Below are 8,042 nucleotides of genomic sequence, written 5' to 3'. Positions count from 1 at the left end.
CAGACATTACACACAAACTAGTTTAAGTCATCAGAAATGGGTTTACATCTGAACAGAACAGATGCTCAGTGCACATAAACCAGTTTGAGAATTATCTCAAACCACTTTCAGCCAAATCTTGTTGAGCATAGTATCAGACTTAACTGATCTGGCTCCAGCTGGTTTAGTTAATGTCTGTCCCCGACCCCTTGCTGGTTTAAGATAAATCAGATACTCCCAGCCTCTTGGCATGCTCTCTGGGCTGGGCAGGGCTCTCTGTTCCACAGCAGGGCTGGCCCCTCCCCTCTGCTCCCTGGCCAGAGGTCCAGAGACTGCAGGCTGCTTTCCCCACCTCCAATAGCCACTCTGCTAAGCAGAATTCCCCCCTCTCCTCTGCTCTGCTGAGAAGGTGTCTGTGTATTAGCTAGCAGACTACATGCTAGCTACACTCTGTGCTGAATCAACGGGCAGAATCCCCAAATAGCTGGTAACATCCCTCTGCTTTCTTAACTGGGTGATAAACACTTACCAATTCCCTGCTGGGCTAATCCCAGCATCCTGCCAAGCCTGGCAACGCCCCCCCCCTGCTCCATGCTATTGAAGGAAGGGAGGGCTGCTCTAGCACCCCACAGTTTCTGGCCTCAGCCACTGCGGGCATGTGTCTGCATTTCTGGGATGTCTGTCTGGTTACAAAACTGATTTAGCCTAACCAGGTTAGACTAACTTACAAAAATGTAATCAGTTTAGGCTCAGGCTTTTTGAATGTCTGTCCCTAGACCTGGAGGTAGTAGTTCTAGAGAAGTAACTACTAAGCAGATCAGGAACACTTTGCGATTTAAACTCGGCAGGAAGGGGGGAAATACTGATTCATTTCAGAGGCTACGCAATGTATTCACTGCTGAGACTGTATTTAGTGCATTGGTAATGTCATGCTTCTGCCTGGCCAAACAGTTATTCTTAGATGAAAATGTCCTCTGTAGATCAGTGCCTCTAAATGATATTGTTTAATTCCTGTTTAGTTTTTTTCAATATCAATATTAATCATGTAGTTTTAAAGTCACACTTTTTAATGTGTGAAACATGTTGCAGTTCCTAGAAATCTCCAATCCCTTTGGCTAAGCACTGTCCACATGCTCAAAGCCAGATCCTACTTGTAAGAGCTTTGAGTATTCTATGTGGAGGAAAATATTGTAGATTTGGCCACATCTAAGTAATTTGATCAAAAGCAGCGTGTGTCAGAGTGCAGAGTAGATCCCTAAATTCCTGCTTCCCTGTTCTTGGGTAATTGATTAGCCCATGCTTTTCTTCCAGAAGTATGGAGATAAGAGAATACTAGAGCTACTCCTTAAAAAGAGAAGTTTGTTTCCCTCTTCCTTAATAATCACATTTTCTATCAACTCTGGGGAAGGGTGGGGGAAAGTATCTAGATTAAGACATTGTTGACTCTGTGCAAAGAAAAGGCCTTGCACGTAACAAATGTCAGGAACCTGGAATATCTTATGAGTGATATTTTTGTGAGCATGGTTAGGCAAGAAAACAGTGATAAGTCTTTTTCAGAAGGTAAATTCTTTATATTAGTGAATCTGTGTGCTATCAAGAACTGTACCTATGAGTGGGTTGACTTAAGATATACACAGGAACAATTTCAAACAGAACATGGTCCCTCCATGGTTGATGCTGCTTTGTGCATAAAGAGGCTTTCTCTTGGGAACCTTGTCCCTCAATGATTATTGAAGGAGGGGTGTGTGAATAACTTGCTTCTGTTCAGCTACTAAACTAAATAGCATTTTTTTTTTTTTGTTGGAGTTGAAGTAGCCTTTCATTCTTCTGAGGGAAGACAAAAGTTTTGGATCATGCAAAACACTTTGTGTGGATTTTAATTCCTATTTAGGCTTTTCTTAACAAAAGCAAATGAAGTGCAGATCCCATCAGCAAAAGAAGTGGGGAGCAAGTAATGGTGGTGTATAGATATATCTATCTATATATGGGGTGGGGGTATACAAATACCCTTGAGCTTGGAGGGTATAGCACTTCTCTATAAGACACAGCATTGTAGCTGTTCCATAGTACTATAGTACTTCAGGGCTAATGACCTGCTTATGATTGCCTAATTTTTATACACCTATTTGCTTTTTGTCATTGTGTTAGCCGTCTCAAGCATTCAGAGGTTTCTGATGGGTGTACCTGGAACTGAAGAGCAATTTGTTATCCTTAGAAATTGCTGGGTTCCCTTCACATCTTTTGTTCTGACAGCTACTTGACCTCAGAACCCAGCAGGAGTCCCTCAGGTGAACAGATAAAAGGGACCCAGCTTCTTAGATCCTTACATGTCTGCATTATATACAGACATACTTAAGCTTATCTGCTACTGCCAGACTACCTGTTTCTTGATGTCACCTGCTAAAAAAAGGATGTTGTTAGTTATGGTCTTGATGCCCGGAGTTCTTACAGTGTCTACTTCAGTTGATGCTGGAGCACCCTGGGAACCCTGATGATGTCGGTGGGCATCCATACCCAGTAGCACCTATCAATGTGTATTGGGTGGCTTATTTAGCTCCCATATGGCAGACCTAGTCTTGAAATCACAAATCACGAATGACCTTTTTTTTTTTCTGTATAAACTGGGTAGAATAACACCTACTACTCGCTTCTCCCTCCCCACTGAATATTCCTGTTCAGTAGCTTTGTACAGACAGATCCTCACTTTTAAGTGGAGGATTCAAACTACTGCTTTGTTCAGTGCTACTTTCAGTGGGTATAGTGATGCACCTCTGCAGGCTTCCCAGTTTTGTCTTCAGTACTAAGGATCAGGGCTAATGAATTTCTGTTTTGATGTCTCATGAGGAGGTATTGGCATGCAAGTGATAACTTCAGCTTGCTTTCTGTGTGTTTATCTCCTTGAAATGTCCTTAGAGTCTGTTAGAATACTAGCAGGGCTCATAACAGTGAATTTCCCTCTCGTGGAATGAAAGCAATCAAAGTTTGTCCTGCCCTGCAGTGGGCAGGACTCTTACATGTCCATGACTATGAACTCCAAGGAACAACATCTCTTGTTTCTTTTTTTTATTATTAAAATCACTAGCCTGAATTTATCTTTGAATGCCTTTATTATGTCACCAGCACTTGGTCACACTTCTCAAAGCTGATCTTGTTGTGTAGCTGACTACACGATCCATCAGCACCACAGCAAATATTGGAGTTGAAGACTTCACTGCTGCTGTTTACAGTCTTTGCACTATGTACATACACAGTGGGCATGTCTACATGTGACGCTACATAACCGTAGCAATGTACTATGGCAACATAGCATCAGCAGGCAAAAACCGTGACACTGCAGCTACATCACTGTAGGAATGCACTCCCTTGGTATAGGGCATTGCTACGGTGATGTGGCAGCTAAAAATAACTGTGCGCCACTGGCACAGCACAGTATAAGTTGTTACTGTGCCATCATTTAGTACTTCCAAAGCGTACGGAGCAGTAACAGCGGTGCCATAGCAGCACATACACACGTGTCCAGTAAGTTATACTGCATATCTCCTTTTGTTGGAAGCTGCTATATTTTAAATAGATGCATGTGCTGCTTTTTCTACCTGAAGAGCTTCAGTACTGGGGACACACAGTAGTTGTTTTCTATGCCCATTTCCTGGAGTGCTACTCTACCACAATACATGCAGTGGACTGATGACTGCATTTGTGGTCAGTCTGTCCTACTTCCTGTTGTACTTAAAACAGATGAAGGTGAAACATCAGTTTTTGGCAATTAAGCTTTGCCAGGGCATGTGCACTACATCAGAAATGTGCCTTCTGCACCAGAGTAAAATGGATCATAAGGTTGTAATGCTTAAAAAGACACCAAAAACTACAAGTAGCTAATACAAATGGCTGGGAAGGAAGAAATTTCCAAGGGTGTATTGACTGGAGCCATGGCCTCTTGTACACATGATGGGGATTTAATCCCCAAGGTTTTATTCTGTGCCCCCTAAATTAAAATGGCAGGGCATAGAATAAACCCTGAGAACAAACCATTTCAATTTTATTACTGTGTTACAGTGAGGGGCCTGTTCTGTTTTTGTTTTGTTTTTTTCTGGAGCTGGAGCCTGCCTGTGGCTGGGAGGACGAGCTGGGCTGAGCAGCCCCCGAGTTGCAGGAGGGCACCAGTCCTTCCCTCTGTCATGGTGGTGGTCCCGGGGCCACATAGGGAGGCTGCTCATAGGCCAGGTGCTATTCCAGCTCAAAGGCAGCCCCTGGCTTGATCCAACTCTTCCCCAAGCCCACCCAGGAAGCAGTGCCTGCTGGATTTCCAGCACATGGGCTCAGAAAACAATTGGATTGAGTTGGGTGCTGCCTCTGAGCTGAGGCAGCACCCAGCCTGCCAGCAACCTCCCTGGGTGGCTCTGGGGGGCACCGCTGCCATGGAGGGAAGGACTGGGGTCCCTTACAGCTCGGAGGCTGCTTGGCTTGCTGGCAGCTCGCCCCCTGGCCATGGACGTCACGTGCCCCTGGTGACTGGGGGGGCACGGTGAGCTCCAGCAGGTGGCAGCGGTGCGGTCGGTGGCAGGAGCATGGCAACAGTAAGTGTGGAGCTGCCGCAGGCAGTCACAGCACTGGGAGGGTGGGGGTAGTGAGCGCTGACCAGTGGTCAGCAACCACCCACAGATGCTGCTGGCAGTGTCAGTGGTGCCTTTTTGTAGGGGGTGCACTGCCATGCTCAGGGGGTGCATGTGCACCCCCTACGCATCAGCAATGCCCCTGGCCATGGGAGAGGCTGGCAGGCTCCAACAAAAGCAATGGGTTGGGCCCCTTGCCACTTCTGCCTTCAGCAGGTGCCTGCTGAAGGCAGAAGCAGCAAAGGGCTTGGTCCTTTTTTTCCTGTGGAGTCTGCCTGCCCCTCTTATGATTGGGGGGTGAATTGACAGCTGCATTGTTTCAACCTACAACATTGGAAAGTAAACTACATCTGGGTGTAGTTTAGTTTGCAACAATGCAAAGTCATTTAACGCCCCCAAAAGTCTTGCACATGTACACTGTGATGCCATTAAGATACATAAAGTGACATTTTTGTCAGGTGTACATGTTAATGGTGTCATGGGTGCAAATGCCTCTTGTGGCTGAATTATTTGACCCTTCAAAGCTCATACAAATTCAGTCTGTCAGTCTCGTCTAACCATGGTCCTCTCTCAACTGAAACACTTTACAAGGGTGTTTTTTTCACTTCCTTGTTCTCTCTTGATGAACAGCAAATTAATTTGAGTGAAGGGATGCTCTTCCCCAGCTCTTCATGTAATCTGGATATGGCAAGCCAAGATGCCCACCTGAAAGGTGCAAAGCATGATATACTGCAGTAGCTGGAAACTAGAATTATAAGGTGCAGACCCTGTATGTTTGAGCCTCTCTATAGCAGTATAAAGGCTCTTATTATACATGAGAATAGGCTTCAGAGGGAGGCAAACTGTATTTTGGCTGCTAGCTGTGTGGGAATCTAGATGGGCCCAATTTACATCATGCCTGTAAACCAACATTCTCCATTAAAAATTTCAACTTCTTCCTTTAATATAGAGGGGCATTTTGAGGCCCTTATCACAGAAGGTTTAATTACTTCATTCAATATAAAAAAATTTAGATTACACACAGAACAGACTTCTTTTCACATCCCCCTACAGCAGTTTTGTCTACAGCTCCCCTTTCTACTGTCTCAGTGTTTGAGCTGCATGCTTATAATAGTAATAGCAGTTTTATTAATTCTCTTGATACAAAAACTGAGAATTCTTTCATTCATTCCTTTTCTTACATTCTCTTCTTGAAAACTCAGTCCTGTTCTTCAGTGAATCTAGTCGCTTGCATCCTAGGGGCTTAACTGTAATCTAACAATAGTTCTTTATTTACAGGGTACCAATTTTTTGGACAAGGATAAAGTATGGTATAACATTATCTTCAACCTTTATCTCAGGAGACTGCAAGTTACAAATCATGACATTCCCAGTTACTCTTTTTAGAGTGCATGAGCACAACCTTGCTTTAGACCTGGGGTTCTCAATCCCTGGGCCACAACACGGTCAGCTACCGGACCGGAAGTGGCTGTGGACTGGCAAACTGTGGCCCCCCTAGAGCCAGGTGGAGAGGCTGAAGCTCCTTCTGTAGGGCCTGCAGCAGCACAGGGTTTGGCCCACCCCCTGCCCAGGGGATGGGGATGGGGATAGGGATATCCTTACCTGTCTTCTGGCTGGAAATTCCACCTGTGGTCAGCTGTGAGTGCTGGGCCATGGTTTGCTGAGCCACAGCCACTTCTGGGCTGCAGCATAAAAACTTTGGGAACCCCTGCTTTAGACAAATGGAAAACCATTTCTTCTGCTGGAAAACTGGCATTTAGATCAGCATATTGCCTAACTAGCAATTATTACAGGACTCTATCCATAGAAAAGCCTCGCTTCCTTCTATCTTCACCTTTTTACAACCTAGGAGTTACTGCAGTCTTGTTCCTATTTTGTTCAAATAGCTGTCATGTATCCAGCTATTTCTCTTATCTAAAGTTCTTCAGAGTGGATAATACCTTGATGTACCATTGTTATTTCCATCTAGTCAAGATTTTTTGTAGCAAATTGGCTGCTCCACTTCATATATCTGGCTAGAAGGCAGAATAGGATTTACAAGTTTGATTTCTTTTGGTTCCTGAATGCATTGAAAAAGACTGTAATTCATAACATTCTTTTGCTCATTGCATGAAATAGGTAGAATATCAGGGGAAGGGAGCTGCAACAAGTGAATTTTGGAGTGTACAGGCTTAATCCTTTGCATCCCAGAACTGAGCCTACCTTCTTGATGATTTTAACACCATTCATCACTGTGGCTGTGTGTAGACAAAACGAGGGGCATGTGTGCATGATACTTTAAAGTGGGTTAAATGCTTTTGAACCCCTTTAATGGTATTGGTGTTTGCATGTGTTGGCAGCGTATAGTGCAGTAATTCCAGCTGCTGTAGCAAATTTGGCGGCGTAATGCACCTTTACATAACTTGGGGCACAGCAAACTAAAACTCCTTGGAGTTTTAATTTGCTGCCCTACAGCTGTGGAGTGAAGCACTAGGCTCTATGCAGCTCAGAGGCTCTGCAGGAAGGCTGTGCAGGCAACTGCTTCAATTTAGGGCTCCCATTTTGTCTGTGCACACCCTGGGAGAGCCTCAAGAAAGGCATCTGTGAGGTATGCAAAAAATCATTCTAGGCTTCTTTACAAAGAAACATTAGGACTGGTTGAATGAGAATGATAAGAAAATTCAGGATCTTATTGGCAGAACAAGAAAAGCCTACAAAGCGTGATGGAAGGTCACCAACTCAAAACAGAAACAAGTCACTTATTGCCACATTAACACTGAGACCCAGAAGAAAATCTGAAAGCAAAAGAACAACTGCTGGAAGAAAAAACTAGAGATCAATAATTTATTGGCTGCCATGGTATGCATAGTTTCTTCAGCTCATTCAAAGCTATCTATGAGCCAAAAACACAAGGAGCTGTCCCTTTTGAGGTCCAAGGATGGAACAACTCTACTATCAATGCATGGTGGAAGGAACACGTGCAAGAGCTTCTAAACCAAGATTGTAATGTCAAACAATACCATCAAAGCTATTCCACAGCCCCTCATTAAGGATTACCTTGTAGGCCCACAAACCTATTAAGAGGCATTGAAAACCATTGAGCAGATGAAGACCAGCAAAGTGTATCATGCTGATGGAATACTAGCTGAAACTGGTAAGCACAGTGGAAAAAAGCTCTCTCCTTGGCTGCATGCTGTTATCTGGAAACATGAACAGATTTAGTGACTTGAGAAATGCCAGAATCATAACCATATCCAAGAAAGGAGATGGACTGCATTGCAGTAATTAACATGGCTTGAGCTCCTGTCCACAGCTGGGAAGATCATCACCTGCTTTCTGCTCAGTAGACTCACTCCCCTTGCTGAGGAGATTTTACCTGAATCCTGGTGTCGTTTCAGACCATTCAGGTACAGTAGAGATGATCTTTGCTAGACAGCTGCAGGAGAAGTGCCCCAAACACTGAGACCTTTACAT

This window comes from Gavialis gangeticus, unplaced genomic scaffold (assembly GCF_001723915.1).
Source record: "Gavialis gangeticus isolate Ggan-Ray unplaced genomic scaffold, GavGan_comp1, whole genome shotgun sequence".
Taxonomy (NCBI): domain Eukaryota; kingdom Metazoa; phylum Chordata; order Crocodylia; family Gavialidae; genus Gavialis; species Gavialis gangeticus.
The sequence above is the reverse complement of the archived record's forward strand: the minus strand, read 5'-3'. Positions refer to the sequence as shown.